At 38.4% G+C, this 20,964-nt stretch overlaps 1 long non-coding RNA gene across 1 annotated transcript; it reads right to left on the minus strand.

Annotated features, from left to right (window-relative positions):
* Positions 1 to 1,855: 1,855 nt before the first annotated feature.
* LOC146437583 (uncharacterized) lies at positions 1,856 to 20,681 on the minus strand. The gene is made up of 3 exons (XR_014852298.1): positions 16,667 to 20,681; positions 5,257 to 10,995; positions 1,856 to 2,165 (listed from the first exon to the last, which is right to left on the minus strand). It is a non-coding gene; the product is annotated as an uncharacterized LOC146437583 (long non-coding RNA).
* Positions 20,682 to 20,964: the final 283 nt, after the last annotated feature.

Below are 20,964 nucleotides of genomic sequence, written 5' to 3' on the forward strand. Positions count from 1 at the left end.
TCCCAAAACACTAAAGAATGGCAACACGTAGAAAATGAAAAAGATTGAGTAGCTGGTCATTTTCTTGAGCACAGAGTAATTGCATTTTGCAAGTTTAATGTTGGTTCACCTGTGCTCTTCAGAAAAACATGAGATACCTCATATATATGTGCATATATAAATATATATGTGTTTAATATACACACACTGCATTACTTTTGCATATGATCACAGGAGGTAAATTAGATTTAACAATTTCTATATAAATTGCAGCCTCACACTGATTTCTTCATAAATCATAGCTTCAACCTCAGTCAGCTATGGAATGTTTTTTAAAAAATCCAAGATGCTCTTACTCAAAAAAACAATACTTAGAGGAAACTGGAAACATCTTGCAGTTTTTTAAAAACAAAAAAAGAAAATTGAAAACTGGTTTATGGTGAGTCTTGTCCTATGCCAATAAAAAAATTCGGGTTATAAAGGACTGGATTAGGCTGGAGGCAACAGGAATTGTAACATAGAAATGATAGATCATTTTCAGATTTTCCTAACTATGAAAGGAATTGAATATTTCATTACCATTATTTTCTTTCTGATTTTAAAGCTTTGGAAACTGTTACGACATGTTTATGTTTGCATTTAAATCTATTTCAAATAAATATATGGTTGGATATAAAAGGCAATTTAAATACATATAATGATAAAATTAAGTTCCATTGCTTCAATATTCTTTATTTTCTGCAATAACAATTCACCAAGATGGTTATCCCTTTCATCTTAATTGGGTAATGTATTTTCCTCAATGCAACTGTTTGGAAAACAAACACTAGGTTCCTTTTGGGCAATTTGCAGACATTGTTAATCTCTGCAGCAGTTATGATGCATATTTTCCTCCACCACTTCCCATGGTATTTTATTATTGAGCCACAAACCCCTCATTTCACACGTGAAATACACCACTGCTGTCACATTTGTTTCAGCAATATTTATTCTTTTTTTTTCCTCAGAACTTGTAAACAAACAGACAGGCAGGAAAGAGGGGGAAGACTGAAGTGTGGCACCTCCTGGGAATGTCCATAGCTGCTCCCCTTGCTGACTGCTGGTGGTGCTGAAGTCTGAGGAGATCCACCTGGAATTCTGATGGTGTTGGGAAAAGTGGGAAAACTCCAAACCCCCAGCAATGATTTGTGTGGGATCTGTTCCATGAGCTCAAGGGCAGCTGAGAAAACCAAGTTAGAAAATAAGGAATGCAGAAGCCCCTTAGAAATCTCTTGTCTCTGTGGCCTCTTGCTGCTTCTTTACTGCTGATTTTATGCATCTTGCTCTTGCAACAGGGTTACTCAGAGTTTTATTTTATTCTCTTTTTTAAAAAGAGAGAACCACACAGGATATACAGAACAGTCTTATGCCTAGAAAAGCTCTTCATAAACCTAAGTTTAGTGCAGCTTCATAGAGCATTTAAGACCTCTGATATTTCAGTGGCACAAAAAAAAAAAAAAAATTATCTATTTTGAAGCAACACTTTCTACTTTCACAAAAATTACTCCTAGGTAATTGGGATTAAGATCAAGTTTAAATCAAAAGAATACAGAATGCTTTGTACAAATGGCATAAGCCTGGAGTAAAAGTTGGATAGGAATAGATGATTTATACTGCTTTGCTTCAGTGACCTGGGTTCAAAGTCAGCCAAGGATAAAATCAAAGTAGGTTTTCCAGTCTGAATAATATAAATGTTATGTGGGAAGATTTATATTCTGAATGCTATCTAAGCAATTAATCCAAAGGGAATTATTTATAATTGCAAATTAGTTAGACAACTACAAACGATAGAGAATAGAATTATACATCAGTTCTCTTCTAAAATCTTGTGGGCTAATGTAATTGTGTTCCATTAGTATAAATCCCTTTACAATGGAGATTAAAATAAATGGGACTGAAACTTCCTTGCCCTCTGTTTTCAGTCCTGCTGTAAAATATATTTTGAGCCCAAATCCTCTAACAGGATGATGCTGCCCAGCTCAGGGACTGTCAGAGGCCACAGGCTGTCAACAAAGCTCATGCTCTTTTCAACAGAGCTATTTACTTCTATTTCTTCTAACATTTACTTCCACTATTTATTTGTTACTTACAAAAAGTGGGAGCAATCTTCTACTTTGTTTGGACTTTCCCATTCCATCATACACAACCTGAAATACAATAAATAACTTTCACTTTTCTGCAGATATACAAGTGTCATTTCTATTTTTGTATTTCCTGAAGATAGAGCTTTTTGCCACCATCAATACAAATATTTATACCAATTATTCGAAGTAATTTTGCTTTTTGCAATGAGAAGTAATTTTTTTGCTTTTTGAACTAGAAATAATTTATCCTGGTAGGTTGAAGCATTCTCCTGTTTCAGAATTCTCCACAGTTCAAAGGACTTGTGCTTTGTCAAGTGAAATGACCCTGTTAATCCACATTGGAAGAATTTACAGTCAGTTTGTGCAGAATAACTTACCAATATTGAGAATACTGTATCAAGAGCAGTAAGAACTTGATTTACTCGTAAAGAAGGAGGTTCCCATTTTCTCTTTCATATAAGTGTAGAACTTCCTCAGGGCAGCAGGACTCTCAGCAGTGATACAAAGCAAAGCTTTGTGCCAGAAAAGGTTGACAGGTTAAAGTTAAAGATGCTCCTAAGGAGTTTGGGGAAATGGCAGTGAAAGTGAGATCAGGTGTGACTCTGAAAGCTCCAAATGCAGCTCACAGGGACAGTCTGGTCACTGGGACAGCACAGCCTTGGGTGGCTCTGGACATGGGACACGTTACTGAGAGATCACTTCAAATCTAAACAAATCAATGATCTTCAACTGGCATCTGTGTTCTCTTCAGGATTTTCCAAAATGATGAGGAAAGGCAGTGAAAAGCTCAGATTCAAGCATTTTTAATCTATTAGAAAATTCTATTTGCACACAAAAATTGATTACTTGCATTGAGCTGTAGGTTTCTACTGCCTGCTGTGCTGAAAAAATGGGTAGATTTCATAGAAAAAGCCATGAAGAAGACACAGCACTACTCCTAAAAAAACAGACAGAAATTTCCTTTTGGAAAACTGGCTGAGAAGTTCACCAGGAGCACAAACTAAGCTAAAGCACTGATGTATTAATTAGTAGTTTAATATGCAGAGTAATTCTGAGGGAGAGACAACTAAGGAAGTCAAATAAAAAAGCCCAATAACCACTATGAGGAACTCATTGATTTGTTTGTCCAATTAATTTTAAAGCTAACAAATTACTGTCTGCCACGTGACTGATCTCTGACAAATTCACAATACTGAGTGGATTGAAAGAGTTTGCACAGATTGGATACCAATAAAGCAGGACGTGAAAGCATGTGGGTTTAGATCTGTTTAATTGGAATTTCAACAAAATTAAATTGAAAAATAAGGTCAAAGTAAACTAGTTCTGGTTATTGATATAAATTTCGTGTAGGTTGAGGAATATATTGAAGCAATTTATTTCAATCTAAAGCTTTGATTCATTGTTACATATGTAATTAAATTTGTTTTGTAGAAGCTTTACAAATACTTAAATCTTCATAGTGAAATATTACCCCTGGAACAGCAAAGTTTAAACAAAACAAAATCCCATATTTATCTTTTGGATTTACCTTTCTTCCTTTGGGAATCCAATTCTGCTATTTTACTATTTTTATACATCAAAGATATTTTATAAAACTAAAAAATTAGAACTTAGTTCGTATCCTTTGTTAGGTGGGGACTAAATAAATAAATCTCAAAGATGAAAACCTCCATCCCTCATTAGGCACAGAGCTAAAGTCAGCCCTGAGGCCAGTGGTGTTGCTGAGCCTTGTGCCACATTTGAGGGATTCCCCAAATTCACTGTAACCCCAAATTTTGCCCTAAAAATGTACTGCTTTAGATGATTTTTATATATATTTATATATATATATAGATTATAGATTATATTTATATATATATTTAGATTATTTATATATCTATAATATATACACAAAATATATTTAGTGATACACAAGTGATTTCTTCCCCGTGGGAAAAGAGATTCATCATGATAACAAACCTGTTGTAGGGAATGTATTGAGGAAAGTCACCCAAAATAAATAGGGGAGTTTTATTCCCATTGAGGCAAATCAAGCTGAGGTTGAGATTAATTAAGCAGGAAAACACAGCACACGACACCTAGTCTAATAAAGACATTTGCATATTTAAAGAAAGTGAAACAATATCTGTTTTAATTAAGTAGGCTGCTCCTTCAGGTTAATGCATTCAGGGGAGAAATTAAATCTGTCTCGAATCCCTGGAAGAAACGGAGAGTGGCTGCAGGAAATTGGCCTCCTGAAATGTGATTAATGGGCTTTCCTGATGAGGAGTGACTGTGCTGAGGCACCAGGGCTGCATGAGGCACGGCTGGCACCTGGAGCAGGGCTGGCAGTCCCCAGAGCCAGAGCAGTGGCTCTCTGGGACTCCCCTGCAGCCACACAGCATTGCCCAGGTGTCACCTCTGGGCAGAGCTTTTCTCCAGCTGCCCAGAGATGTTGGTGTCAACAGATCTGACATCTCATTTACCCCAACAGCCTGAGCTTCACATCTCTTCCCTTTTCCCTGGTAGATCAGAGAGAGATGCTCATGCTGCACTTCAGGAGGCACCCAAAGGATGGGTATTGATGGGTATTTGTGGGTATATTTATGGGTATTTCTGGGTATATTTCTGAGTATTTATGGGTATTTCTGGGTTTTTATGGGTATTTTTGGGTATTTCTGGCTGCTGTGCATGTCAGAACTGCTCTCCTCCCTGTTTGGGGCACAGGCAGACTTCTGTCCAAAGTCTGGGACAGACTCTTTCTCTCATTCAGTGCCAGTGATCAGAAGAAGCAATTAAAATTACATTCTACATTCCCATAGCTGCTGATTAAAGACATCACTTTCTCCCATGTTCTCTTGTAAGTACTTTATATCATTTGATTTACTCGTGTGAGCCCAGGAGTGGTGAGAAGAACCCTGTTGAAGCAATCAAAATTCCACTGCCAGGAGAGACTGAAGGTGAGGAACCAGTAACTCCTTATGCTCTAGGAGAAAATAATGCAAAACAAGAAGAGAAAGCTGCTTTTCTAACCCCTGCTGTCCTCATGGGGAGCATCATAAACCCTTCAGAGAGGTGCCAGGCAGGAGGGAAAGGAAGATTTAAGCTGAGATTTCCAGAGAAAAATAGTGAAGGTAAAGGGATGCTCCAGTAAGATCAAAGAGGAATGGAATACCTGGACTGTGGAGACAAATTCATGCATTTCCTGTGTTTTCCAAGATGTGATGTCACTTTGTGTCTAGCGTATTATGTAAATATTTCCTGCAGAAATCTGGCATTCCATGGTATATCTCAAGTATAATCTGCCCAAGGAACACAGGTGAAGTTTCTCTCACCAAAATCCACTGAAAACATCACTGCCAGGCAGAGGGATTTCTAAAATGAAGAGAGTTCAGGATGTTAAAGCTTTGTAAACTGAATTTATAAATACCAACAGCTCTGCAAATTTCTGCTTGAGCCTTCAAAGAATCATGAAGCAAATTGTATTAAAGCCTAATTAGCATCTAGTAACTTATTATTATTTAGTAACTTATTAGTATCTAGTGAAAGTTACCATAAGCGATAAATGCAAAGGCTGGACAAATCCATATTAAATTCAAGTTATTAAGTGAGTCATGCTTGATAAAAGCACATCTTCCTATTTTTTATTGCCTAGCACTGCTCAGGATGCATCTAGCAATTAAAAACATAACTGTTGCACAATAAAAATTGCCAAAGCTATTAACCAGCCATATAAACGAAAACTTTGACTCCTAGCATTTTCCATCAGAGTAATGCAGAGAACAATCAACATGCTTCATGTTTCCAGGAATTTACAGTCATTAAGTCTTTGTTTTCATAACTCAATCCATTTAGGAAAAAAAATTAAATTTCCTTAGAGCCATCCCTCCACATTTTGCTACATATTTTTGATTTTTATGTAATGAGAAAAATTTAAGAGAAAAAAAAATCTTCATTTATGAAATCCATGCTGTTATAATTAGCTGGAGAATATCTTGATGTTTAAAAAGATGTTAGGGAGAGGATGTCCAAAGGTTAAAGCATCAGAGTGATAAACTGCACTTTAAGTTGGGGCATAAATATGGCCCCAGTAATAGTTGGAATTAGCAGGACAAGGTTAAAATTTAATTTTTATAACAGTGAGATGTTAAAAGTTCCATCCTGCAGTATTAGGCACAAGTGGCTTGTGTTGCACTGACTTTCCTGGGCACAGCTGAGGTCACTGGGCTCAGCTCCAGCAATGTACTTAAGCACAGTTTTAATGCACAATAATTATGCACAATCTTAAAATCTGTCCTGCCTCGTTCTCTCAAGCTCTTTCAGCTCCAACACCAGAGGTACAAATCAAGGAAGGAGCTGCTGCTCTAGGTGGATATTGCTCACACAACCAGATGGGTCACAAGCAGGCAAAAGATTGGAAGTTTTAAATATTTTCTTTTTATTTAATCTTTGTGTAATCTGACTCGAATTATTCTGGTTTTGGGGTACGTGAGGCAATAAAAAGAATAATCAACCGAGTATCCCCTTCATGATTTTTATTTTTTAATACACTCAGGAAAATGATGCTAAAATCAGAATTTACGTAAACTGCCAGCTAGAGAACATTAGGAGAGTTGTCTTTTAATTGCAATTTCCCAATGGCCTGTGAGGCAGAATTGAAGAACCTGGGAAATTATGCAACTTTAAAACATGGACTATGAACAAGGTATTAATACAGACATTAATTTTGGATTTCATATTCTTTCTATTCTGTCCTCCAGGGTCATATATAAATACTGGCCAAAAGAGTCACAGGTACCCTCAAACTTGCAATATCAACATTTACTCTCTATATTATTTTTATATCTACCCTTTTGCCACTATCATCTTTCCTAAGGTATTTAAAAAAATACTTTACACTAAAGTGTAGTGAAAATTGACTGATTTATTTACAAATTATTATCATTTAGTTATTCAGAAGCAGAACATTTTTATCCTCATGTTTATCTGATAGATATTCTGATGCAGTCGTTTGAAAGACAAATGTAATTTTACAAAACACGATTAGATTGCATGCTTGTTTTAAAGATTAAAGTGGGTGACAGATTGATTGCTCCTAAATTGTTCATTCAGTGTAACTACACACATTTTAAACCACATTTATTTCATCTGCTGTGTACATAAATCCAATGAAACATTAATTTTTCTATAAAAAAAACTCGTGCTATTAGAAGACAGGAATTATTGTCCATGCTCGTGAAATTAGATTAGATTACTTTGTTTTTGAGAACTTATATTAGAACAATCAGTTCTTAATTTTGTTATCAAGATATACCTTATTTCAGGGGAGATGATATATAAAGATTACTTTTTTCCTAAAGCATTATTAATAAAATAAGCTATAAAGAAAATTACTCCTATACTGAATAAATATATTTAAGTTAATGATTTGTACACTTTATGAGCATACAGTGAGACCAGAAGAAACGTAAAAAAAACCATTATAGATTTGTAAGTATTTTATTAGGAAAAAAAATGAGCAACTTACTCTCCAGTCTGACTTCCCAATTACAGTGATTTGTTTCTAATAGGAGGATAATGTTGTTTTGTTAAAAAAAACCCACAAAAAAACCATTAAGTTTAGTGCTGTCATTTATCCCAAACCCATCAAAGTTTTTTTTTTTTTAATTATTATTTTTTTTGCAGTGCAGTGACAGGTCTTGGGGATAAGAGAAAACCAGACTGCAGAATTGATCATGACCTCAGTGTTTCACAGTCTCACAGGATACTCTCACGAGTAAACACCAAACAAATTATTTGGATGAAATTTACCCCATGTGGGATGATTATTAATCATCATCAATCTGAATGGATGAACAAAATGCAGTTCAGATCTGTCTTTCCCGGGGATGACAACTCTCTGTTCTGTAGTTTTGTCATGGATGAGAGATGGAAATTATTCCTGCTAAAGCATCAGGTAATGGAGCTGTGGGAGCAGCAGAATTGCACAGCAAAAATAAAGTTATTGTGATCCTAACCAACAACAATAAATGAACACAGAACCATTGTAGGAACTGCAGTGATCCAGCCTGTGGGAAGCTCTGCTAGTTTTAAACTCAGTGTCTTACCTCTTTTTAAAAAATCTCCTCCTGCAGAAAATATCTGTAGAGATGAGGAAGTTGCTACTTTCCCTCTGTCCTTGCAAGTCCTCTGTAATCTTTGCTTTCAGACAGATCAGGCTCATTGCATCTGCTAATGACCCTTCTGCTCTGATCACATCTGTCAAACCACACTGGCCAATTATTCTGAAGTGTGCAATCCTGTGAGTTGATGTTTCTCTAGAAAAATGAAGTAAAAAGAAGAAATATTACTACTTTAACCTTTATGTGGCACAAACTGACAATGCTGTAATCTCGTGTCCTTTTCTTATCCATGTTTTCAATAGGAAATTTAGTACTTTTCCATGTAATGGAGAAGGTCCAAAATGAGGCAGGATGACTGGATGAGTATATCTGGAATATTTTTTATAAGTGTTTCTGTCACCCATTTGAGACTTGGCTGGTGTTGACAATTCTAGAAGCAATGTGAGCTCTGGGAAATCTCAGGTGCATGAACTGAGCAAAGGGGCAACTCAAACTTCAGTAAAACCACAGCTGCTTTTTTTTTCCTTCTGAGCTTAGTTAATACTTCCAAAATATGAAAAAAATTTTGCATGTATTTCTGCCTCTAACTTCTATTTTCCACAAACAGATCAGAAAACTTCTTGCAGTGAGCAGTGCCTCTTTCACTGACACCCCTCAGGATGGAGGGGCAGAGCTCACCTTGGTCTTGCCCAGCATGCAGAACCTGTTTCATCTTTTCAGTGCTCATCTCTGGCTGAGTGATTTACCTCTGCCAGGACGAGCAGGGAAGCAAAAGGACATTTTACAAATGTGGAGTTAAACAGCTGCTTGAAAGCCAACTCAGTGCAGCTGAACTGTGGATTTCCAGAGCCTTAAATTATGCCAACCTTAACACAGGAGGTTAAACTGTTAGCACAGTGATGCAATTAACAGTTCTTTATGCACAAAAGTGGCTTTTGTGACAAAAGTTTAGGTGTTTTAAAGACCACTGGAAAAATATTAATGTCTGATCTTGAAAAACTTGCAAGATAAAGCAGGTAAGTAAGCACATGCAAGAGCAAATATTTTTTGTTTTGTTTTGTTTAAACTAAATGGAACTTTTATGTTCATTCAAATATTGCAGAGCAGAATAACTTTTATTACCTATTTCTGTTTTTAAGGGGAACTGAGTACCTAATTTGCTCTGAGAATCTAGCAGGAATATTCTCAGTTCCTGAAGGAATGAGGACATGCTTGTTAAAACTGTTCAGCTAATTTGACATGTATTCGCTAGAAGAAAATATATTACCTTACAAGTTGTCTGCTTCTATATGATGCCAAAATACATTTGCAATATTTTTCTCTAGTGAACTGAGCTATTAATTTACACAACAGAATTGCAAATTTGAGAAGATTTTCCAGGAACTAAAGCGACTGATGTTAACATTTTTCATAATTTACAGAAACAAGGAAAAAGACATTTGCTGGCATGCAAGTAATCTAGTTTTAGTATTACAAAGATAAACCTCATCTACATCAGTGTAACACAAACAATCTTGCTTTTAAATTGTTTTTTTCACTGTCTGCATGGATTCCAGGAGCACATCAGTAAACTGATCTGAGATCACCCCTCATCCCAGCACCTCTGTTCTACCCAGGGGGAAACAAAATAAACTGCAATTCATTGAGATCTGAAGTGCAAACTGTGGCAGGATGTGCTCCACACACTCAGCACCACATTTGAACTAAAACCTGTAACTTCTAAAAGATCCCTTTTTTACATATCTAATACAGAGAGCCAAACGATTTAGTTTTAATGACATTCATGAGTTTTGCCTCCTCACACATCCTTCATTCTGCCCCCAACACTCCCTTTGCACCATCAGATATTTATGGAGCAGCAACAGTAGCTGGATTCTGGACATGACCCAGATTAAAAGATAAACATTAAAACCAAAATTGCTATTTTTTTTGTCTGGCTCCTACAGAGGCAGTGGCTGGCAGCTGGCAGAAGGCAGGCTGGAGCAGGTCAGCTCATGCCCCAAGCCCAGGCTGTCACTGAGTCCATGGGAATAACTGGAGGCTAATTTGACTGTTGTAGTTTACAGCACTGCAGTGAGCCACAATCTCCCTCCCCCCAAAATGGGTCAGGCACGACAATGCTCTCGTTTAATTACTCAAGGGAAATATTGACACTTTTAATTCATTTTAATTTCCTTTCTTGTCAATATCTCTCCTTTCTTTACTATCGCTTCTGTGTGCACTTGCAAATCTTCCTTTCAGGAAAACCACTGCAGACTCTTATTTTTCCCCTAATATATATATACATATATATTATTCCTTTTTCCTTATTGCCCTTGAAGACAAACATGAGTCTGCTTATTAAAGAAACATTTTTTGTTATATCTGTTGAAAGTAACTACTCTGTAAAAACCTTCCCTTTCTCAGATGGAATGTTCAAATTTGGAGAAGAAAGAAGGATCTTTTGGTGATGACATCATCACCTCCAGAGTTATCTGGCTAACTGAGAAAAAAGATTAAATAAAGTTTTCTTATGCTAAATATTTACTTTCTATATAATGCATGAGCTGTGTGACACTATACTAATGGGGCACCATGGACAGAGCATTTCTGTTTATTTATTACAATCATGATTATTTGGTCAGTGCCTCAGGAAAGCAGAGCTCTGCTTTGCACTGATCCAGGGCAGATATTGCTGGCTGCACACACAGAAAGGGAACCAAACATCAAAATGCTGCTAACCAGAGATCTGACCTTATCCATGGATCCAATTTCTTCTCAGTCAAGTGATAAAAATGCAAGTGGCATCAGATCTGTAAAGAAAAGTTTTAATTGCCATTGCTGTCTGGAAATGCCATTTTGAAAAGGAGTGCCAGGTGAGTCTTCAAACCTTTTTCTAGCAGCTGTCACAGTAGTTATAGCTTCATTTCCTGGTTTATTTTCTTTACATGCTCAAATGACAGGACCAGCTTTGGTAAATACTGTAAATTTTATCATGAAACACAAACATTGATATCCTGAGTCTGCATCTCTCTCATTGCTGGGATGTCATTTTTGTTTGGTGTAAGACAGATAAGTTCAGTATATTTAAAAGTTATGTAATTAGAACTATCTGAGGTTGTTGAAAGCCAATGCCAGGTTTACAGAAGTGCTTTAAATTTGCAATACTCTGCTCCAAATATTCTTACTTCCTCTGAGTGTGTGGTGGTCATCAAAAGAGAGTTTGTCCAGACAGCTGGCAAAGAGATGCTACAAAATTTACAGAAAGACTGTTCACCTTTCACAGTGGTGAAGGAAAAGGAGGAAAGAATTACATTACATTTCAGTTCCAAATATTTACATTTCATTTCTGGACACTGCTCCTGAAACCATGAATGAACACACAGCAGAAAGCTTCACCCAGATATCTGTGTGCAGCAGCAGCAACAGCAAATTCTGCCTCAGTTCCCCACAAACCATGATTTAGTTAAGGAAATGGGAATCCACGTAGGTGAACTCTGCTGTTATAAGCCATCATAACAATGGACTAAAATTCAATTTCTGTCGTTTTTAGACCATTATTATAGCATCAAATAGCTGCCTCTGGCTTTATTGGATAGCAGAGATAAAGATGGTGTATCTTACAATTATTTATAGGAGTGGACAGAGCTGTATTTATGCAAATGATGGCACATTCTGCTGAAAGCATGCAATATGTGAAATGTGAACATGCAGTTCCTTCATGTGGTTTTCAGACAACATTTAAGCTGTAAATTCTGAATTACACATGAAAAGAATAGTCAAATTATATCCATTTATAGCAACAAGCAGGAAAAAGACCTTTACGATTGCTGCAGCAACACCAAAGCATTTTGTTGAGCATAGAACAAGATCTTTCACTTCATCTGAGTTTTATTGAACCATTTCATACCTTTTCTTCTCATGTAGTTAAATGCTAAGACTAAAACTGTCTTTAAATGATTTCATATGTGTGTCTGAGAAATGTGAAAGTGTCTTTCAAGATTCCCTCTAGAATAATTTTATTTCTCCCAAATTTTTTGTACCAAAATATAGAGAGTTCCTCTGGCCTTCATTAATCTCATGAACAGATAAGTTATGTTTCAATAGAATTCTACACATTAAAAATAGTTTGAAATTATTTGCACTGGACGAAAAAGTTTTAACATTTTCAAGCAGAAATGTATTATTATTGCACATCTACCATTCTCTTGAGCAAAGCTCTTCAAATTTGTGCCACATGTGCTATCCCAAAACTATATGGTACTTTGATAAGAAATTTTTAGGTTAATAAAATTATACTGTGAAGGCATCATTAAGATGCACTTGTAATTTTTTATAGTATTTTCAAATAGGACATGAGCTTCAGGAAGAAATCAAACAGGTTCAAAGGTCTAGAACTGGGGAGCTGTGGAAGAGTTTAGTCAATTTTGATTCATATAACACATATTCACCTGTTTTAAAGTTAATTTATCCCTGGGAATCCCAAGTCACACATTTGAAGTTGCCATGCCAAGAGCTTTGCAATTAATCATGTTTGCACAGCACTCATTTCAGGATCACATTCAGCACCTCATCAGCTTCAGTGCAATTTTAACCTGAATTAAGCTTCCAGGTTCCTCTTTTAACCTGAAATTTCCAAAAGAAAAGACTTCATTGCTTCTGACAGTGCATCTTAAGGTATAAAGTACAACATTTAGAAGAAATTCTCTTCAAATTAAAAGATTCTGAATGCTTTAAAGTGAACATGCCAAGAGAAATTCCCCAAGTTGAGAATAATGGCATTGAAACTCCTACAGGATTTATGGAACAATTACAACAGGTAGAGAATCAGCCCAAAATAAATCTCTCAAATTAACCATTATCTTTAATAAGCCTTGCCAAGATTGCAAAAATATTTTTATTATTAAAAAAAGAGGTTTTCAAGATGTGTAATTGTCCATGCAAACACAACACCCAACCCACCCCCACACCCCACCCAAACCCCCCCACACACCCCCACCCCACCAAACACCCCCCACAACCCAAAAACAACACCCAAAAACCACCAACCAACACCCCCACAAACCCACAACCAACACACCACAACAAAACACACACAAACAAAACAAAAAAAACAAACAACACACACACCCAACCCACAAAACAAAACAAACCAAAAAACAACCACCACAACAAACCAAAAAAACCCAACAAAACAACAAAACAAAACAAAAAAACCACAACACAAACCAACAAAAAAAAACCCAAAACCAACAAAAAACAAAAAAAAAAACAACAAAAAACAAACAAAAACAAAAAACAACACCAAACAAACAACAACCAAACCCCCAAAAACACACACAACCACAACCCACAAAAAAAACACCACACCCACACACACACCCCCCCCCCAACACCACACCCCACACCACCACACACCAACCCCCACCCACCCCCCACCCACAACCCACCCCCCACCCAAAACACCAAAAACCCACCAAAAAAACCAAAAACAACAAACCCCACCACCACAAAAAACACAACAACCAACAAAAAAAAAACAACACACCACCCCCCAAAAAACACACACCCACACAAAAAACAACCAAACCACAACCCAAAAACAAACAAAACACACACCCCCAACAAACACACAACACCAACACACCACCAAACACAAACAAAAAACAACACCCAAAACAAAAAAACAAAACACAAAACCCCCCAAAAACCCACAAACACACCCCACCAAAAAACAAAAAAAAAACCCCCAAAACACAAAACACCCCCAAACCAACCAACCACCCCCACCCACAAACACCACCCAACCCCCACCCACCCCACAAAAAAACAAACAAAAAAAAAAAACCCCACCAACACCACCCACCCCCCCCCAACCCAACACCAACACAAACAAAAAAACACCACCAAAACCACCCAACACCCCCCCCCCCCCAACAACCCCAAACCCAAACACACCCCCCCCACCCAACCCCACCCCCCACCCCACAACACAACACCCAACCCACCCCCACACCCCACCCAAACCCCCCACACACCCCCACCCCACCAAACACCCCCCACAACCCAAAAGGAGGCGAGGAGGGTCTATGCGTTGTGTCCATGGAAGATGTTTATTCGCATGGTGCGCAGAGGCCAACGACCTCCCCGAGGCAGAGATGCCTCACAACCAACACACACAACAAAACACACAAAACACAAAAAAAAAACAACAACACACACACCCAACCCCACAAACCAAAGACAGGAACCAAAGGGGAAACCGAGGGAGTGGCCAGGGCCAAACAAACCAAAAAACCCAACCACCACAACAAACCAAAAAAACCCAACAAAAACAACAAAACAAACACAAAAAAACCACAACACATATCCATGGAACCGTTTTCCTTGTAAATGTGCAATGTCCTAGACTCACACACCCATCATCCCAGCCTTTTCAGGGGTTAGCTTTGATGCCATTAATTCATAGACACTTCAAAGGCAGCACCTATCAGGAGAAACTGCTTTTTTCACCTTTATGGTGCTGCATATTTTGCTTTTCCTTCTCTAAATATTAATCCACAGGCCCAGTTAAGTAATAAGGACATGTACAGAACAAGAAAGAACAGATAACTGCAAATAATCCTGATTTCTTATTTTATTCATATTGATGCATATCAGGAATAAAGTTCCTCTCTTGGATTATTTGCCTCTTTGCCACAACAAAAATGCCTCTTTCTTAAAGGAGCGTGATTAATTTCTGACCTTTATAGATCTCATTCAGTTATTATCATGCAGAAAAGGCCTTTTGAGTCACATTCTAGTGATTAAAAGGGTATTTTTGGATTTTGCTTTATCGTATTAATAACTGTACACGTGTACATTATTTTAATTAGAAAAGTAATCACTGTACATAAACTCTTTTAAATGTCCTGCTCCTATATCCTCCTGAGATTATTCTATAAGAATTATAGAGAAATGAGACAGGGTTGGTATGAGGGTGGTATGTAGGTCAAAACTAGAACAATAATGCCTTAAAAAAAGCCAATCAAAACTCCTGAAGTGTCAGTGAAGAGACTTCAACCTCTGTTTAAAGTGTAGCTGAATGGGTCAAATCCCAAATCCACCATCCCCATTCTAACTCTGAGCCAAAGCCAAAATAGAACCAAAAATTCATAGGATCCTTAAGGTTGGAAAACACCTCTGAGGTTATCAAGTCCAACCTTCAACCAAATCCCCCCATGAGCATTAAACCATCCCCAAGTGCCACATCTGCTCTTCCTCTCGCACTCCCAGGGATGGTGACCCCACTGCTCCCCTGGAGAGCTGTTCCAATGTCTGACCTCTCTTGCAGTGATGAAATTTCTCCTCCTCTCCAAGCTGACCCTCTCCTGGCACAGTTTGAGATAATTTTCTCTCATCCTGTCCCTTGTTCCCCAGGAGCAGATCCTGATCCTCACCCCACCACAGCCTCCTGCCAGCGAGCTGCAGAGACCAACAAGTCCTCCCTGAGCTCTCTTTTCTCCAACAAAAACACCCCCAAGATCAAAACTCCGAGGATTTGATTCATTCTGAATCAAATCCCTGCTGGATCTGTCCTCAGAGTGAAGTTGTTGGAATCACTGCTTTGCCAAGTGCGGCTAGCACAGGTCTTTCCCATGAGAACTTTCTCCTGTGTTTTGTAAACAAAGATAGTTTGGATGTTATTAAAAACAGTGTCTCAAGATTTTGACAGTTCAGGCCTGGCCAATCAGGCCTAGGGGGAGGTTTCTTACTGACCAATCTGGGCGACCTCTGAGTGTGGCTAGCACAGGTTTTTCCCATGAGAAATTTTCTTGTGTTTTATAAATAAAGATAAAGTTTGGATGTTGTTGGAACAGTGTCCCAGAACTTGGGCAGTGCAGGCCTGGCCAATCAGGCCTGGGGGAAGGCTTCTGACTGACCAATCTGGGTGACTTTTGAGAACTCTATATATGTGATGAAATCAAAACAATAAAGGTCATTCCTTCTTGCCACTGAGACTGGTGCCTTCATTACTCTGCTAGCTGCTCAACAGCGACATCTGAGAAGTCTATATAAGTTGGAATCAAAATTATAAAGCTCTCTTTTCTTGCCACACTGAGAATGTGGGTCTTTTTCTCTGTTAGTGGCTCAACAGCAACAGCCAAGGCCAGCACTGGAGCTCCCATGGCACATTTGGGGTCTCAGCCATCCCACCTGCTGACACCACGAGGCTTGCTAAGCTTCAGCCCAGGGAAGCTGAGCTTTGGGGTGTTCATGGCACTGAAAATGAGTGTCTGTCTGAAAGGGCTCTGCTTGACACAGCAGTGACACACTGAGCTGTGCTTTCATCAGCCCTGGGACAGCAAGACACGTCTCCGGGTGACAACAGCCAGGACTAAACACTTCAAAGCACTTCTCCTTTTTTTACATCCACTCCCCCTCTCAGAAAACTAATCCAACTTAAAATATGGCTTGCAAATACAAACCCGATTTGTGACCTACCCAGATTAAAGAGGAGCCTTTGTTCTTCTCTCTGAAAGTCTCACACACCAGAGGATAATTATGAGAGGTGTGACCTGGATAATCATCCATATGACAAAACACCCCACCTGCAATGGAAAGATTCCAGTGGAAATGTAAATAGTGAATGTAGGGAACACAGTCAAAACACTGCCCTCAGATTTATTTCAATTGCCTTGGAGACGAAAATATAGCTTTGATGATCAAAAATATTTCAGTGCTGTGATATCCCAGTAAACAAAACCATCTTGGAGGGACAGGCAGAGCTTCAGAGCAATATAGATTCCATTAAAGTTTAATATAAGTATATGAAGCAAGTCTATATAAATTTAAGGAAATGATGATGTTTCTTTGAAATGTTAAAAATTAAAGATTTTAAAATTTTATCAAATTTTGAGCTGGAGGTCACAAGAATAAGGAAGGGAGGGAAAGAGAAGAAATTCAAACTGCAAAGTGATGTAAGAACACCCAGGCATGTTCATCCTGTCATGTTTTTGGGATCACAGCTGTCCTTTCTCACCCAGGTTCTAATTTATCACTCATGTTCCCTTTTAAAGCTGAATGTTGAATAAGATAAAACAGGACAAGAAGGGAGCCAGACACATAGCTCAGTGTCACACACACCCCTGCAGACACAGCAAGGTGGAATTACAGCTCCTTTGAACATTTCCTGGTCGTGTATCTCACACAGGACTTGTAAAACTGAAGGGAGGACAGCAGAAGCCATGAGAAAACTGCTGTACACATCCAAGTCCTGGAGAGAAACTTGGCTGTCAGGAATCTTGACTAAAAAGCCCAAGCCTGACAATCAGAACTGCTCAGTGGCTTGCTCCCCAAGCTGCCCCAGCCTGTGGTTTCTGTAAATCTGCACTTTAATCATGTCAGCCCAGAGTCCCCAGCAACCAGAGCCCCCTCTTTGAGCTGAGAGAATTGTTCATTAAATCCATAGCACTTCCCATACACCTTCAGCTCCTTGAATATGGAGAGCTGTTAACTGACTGAGCCACTGCTAAAAGTGCATGTGGAGTAAGTTGAATTAAGCTATGTGTGTCACTAATTAAAATCATTGCGACTTGAGTGGGCCTCAAGGGCAAAAATCTGTTCCTTTTAAAAGGAACACATATAAATACTCTGGGAACATTTAAGTATAATTATTATAGCCTTCAGGACTCTGGCCTAAAAGTCTCAGAGTGACTGCATTCCTGATGGCTAAGTTTATTAGCATTGTTTATTTTTATCTCCATACAGTTATTACAGGAATGCCTGGAAGTGACACTAGCACGCAAGATCTGCTAATAATACATCCTGCAGAAACACTCAGATTACTTTTGTTCATCTAATTTCTTTCAAGGCAGTTTTTAACAACTGGGAACATGATAGTTCAGGAAATTTTAGTTCTTTATTTGTAGAACAGTCTAGAAGATTTCATTTCTGTGAGCAGTTAGGAAGCAGCCCAGAGCCACCTGTGTGCGCAAAGCTCTGTAACAACTTCACAAAACTGGGAAAGAGCAAACAGAAAACAACCTGCACCTCTTGATTTTTCCCTGATGATGCTTCTGGGAGACTCTTGTTTGCTCTCTCTTGTTACAAGGCTGGCATAAACCTGGATCTAAGTCCAGACTGGGAAAAAGGATGAGGGAAATTTTCATGGCTTACAAAACCACATCTTTGAACTAGAAAGAATATAATCAGCATCTCCTGAGCTTGGAGAATGAGCAGAACACAGCTGGTGTGAGGAATTACACCAGGGCAAGGCACTGGACCTGCTCTGGGTCTGCTCCCAGTAGTAAACAATATTTTGCTGTGCTGCTCTCAGGCAGTTTGGTGGCACACTGATGGTACTGCTGTAACTAATAGGTATTAAAACCATGCAGTTACCACACATTTATGGCTATTCACATAAATGTGTCCTTTAATGGCCTATTACTTTGTGTAGAGAACTATTTAATGAGCCCAGGATAAGGATGAATGCATGGCTAGGTTGTTTTAAAAAGACTTTATGTTGCTGGCAAGCAAGGCCTCAAAAGCTATTGAAGGAATTCAGATGTAGCAGAGATTTCCAAAGAATGCAGCAAAAAATGAAGAGAGCAGAGGCTTGAGGGTGCAAGCACAGAATAATTCCAGAAACCCCAACAGAATAAATACAGATCACTGAGGATCAATCGTGGATCAATAACTAACCCAGGACAGCAGGGTAGTAGCAGCTACAGAGCATAAGTGGAATGTGAAGAGTTCTGAAATACCTTCTGCAGCTGCTGGTGAGAGCATGGACAGAACCAGCTCTTGATTGTATGAAAGATTCCAACTAAATTAACTATTAATGTGCCTCACTGAAGAACAGGGTGAGAAAGACTGATCACTTTGATAGCCTGGAATACTACAAAATAGGTATATATTATCCCAAAAAGGAAATAAAAGTCTTTGCCTGTGTTAGAATAATCCTCCATCCCTGAAGCCGGGAATTCACATGCAAGAATATATTTATTTCCTTGTCATATTTCCAAAACACACTTTACTGAAGTGTTAAACCATTAGGGGGAATGAATCATTATTCTTCTGACCTTTTGCAAGTAGATTGCAGAATCGTGATCAAATCTCATTAGAATTATGTGTCCACAAAGGCACTTCAGCACATCCAAAAATCAGGGTAAAGCAGTCTTAAACTCTCTTGGTTTTGCTCTGCAAAGAGGTTTAACCATGACTAAGAGGAATTTTGCAGCTTTCCTTTCATTAGCTTTGAGACTTGCCCTTCACATGCAGGAACTCTTAGGGATCAACATGTATTTTTAAAAGTAAGACACTGATGAAGTCTTTTCTCTTTAAAGACTGGGTAAAGAGGCTAAAAACTGAGAAAAAAAGGCACAAAAATATCTCACATTCAGAAATGACTTCATGAGTTCCATTCCAAATTAATGAATTCATTAAAAATCAATAATGAAGGAGCTGATAATTAGCCAGGAGCTGGCTGTATATTGGGCTGGGGTGTGTGCAGACATCCCAGATGAGTGGAGAACATTCATGGCAACAGCAGAGCTATTTGGGGTATTAATGACAGCACACTCAGGTAGAACTGCACACCTGCCAAAGGAGGAACTGGATTCCACTGGAACCAGGAAAGGGAAGTGTTAAATATCTACCTGCACAAGAGATAAGTTGAATTTCCAGCTTGTTTCTCTTCCATTTGAGGGGCAGTGCCTGCAGCCCCATTTCCTCCAGGAGAAGGAAGATCTCCTTCACCCCAGGGTTCTGCCCCAGCCTTACCCCAGCTGGCCCTGGGCTGCTCTGACAGCTTTCCAGGAGGGCATCTGCCACCCTGCTGCCTCCAAACCTTTTACAAATACTCTTTATTTTGCATTTATGGTGTCAAATCGATGCCTGATGTGAAATTTTCCTTAATGAATATTTGCTGGAGTTGGACCTGTGCCTGTTTGCAGGAGATGTTTGAATCATTCCTGCAGCTCCCCTGTCCTACAGGCTGCTCGTGTTTAATCTGTGTGTTCTTTAAATGCAAAGCATGTTATATTTAGTGTTCAGACTGCAGCATTAGCAAACTGAGCCCTCGTTTCTGTGTGAGTGTGGGTGAGTTGGGTGTCTCAAAAAGGATTCCAACAGATGCTTTAGCTTTAATGATATTTCTAATCATCTCACTTATGCCCCAAGGATATTTTCTTATGCTTTATTCTCCTGTCATGATTTCTGCTCATTACAGTAAAGTGTTATTTTAAATCTACTTTTTGTATTTGAACTTGTTTCAGCATCAGCTCCATAACAGCTTCTTTTTTTTTTTAATTTTTAAGCACACGCTTTCCTTGTGCTGTCTAATTATAGGTAATGTCCTCAAAGGCACAGGCAGAGCATATAAAACAATCACACAATTCAGTGGTGACTTGTAATCTTTAGTGGTGACAGCAGTGGTGATTATGATACACTTTCCTGAGAGAGAAATTCAGGAATAAATTCAGCTGAAGTCCAAAGCCAGGCTGGATGGAGCAGCCTGGGATAGTAGAGGTGTCCCTGTTATGGCAAGGGGTGGAACAAGATGGGCTAAAGTTTCTTCCAACTCAAACCTTTCTATAATTCTATGATTCTGTAAATTTTTTAACTCCAAAGTTCCTTTTTACTGTCTATATTTCCCCCTTTAAACTGCAGCCTTATAATCCTGTCTATTGAACCAGCATATGCTCAAGATCACGTATAAATTCAGATTTCATGAAACATAAATATATATATATCAGTGTCTTTATAGAATGTAAGTATGGTTTCAATTGTTTTTTTTCATG

The sequence above is a fragment of the Lichenostomus cassidix genome, chromosome 4A (assembly GCF_008360975.1).
Source record: "Lichenostomus cassidix isolate B80296 chromosome 4A, HeHo_3.0, whole genome shotgun sequence".
NCBI lineage: Eukaryota > Metazoa > Chordata > Aves > Passeriformes > Meliphagidae > Lichenostomus > Lichenostomus cassidix.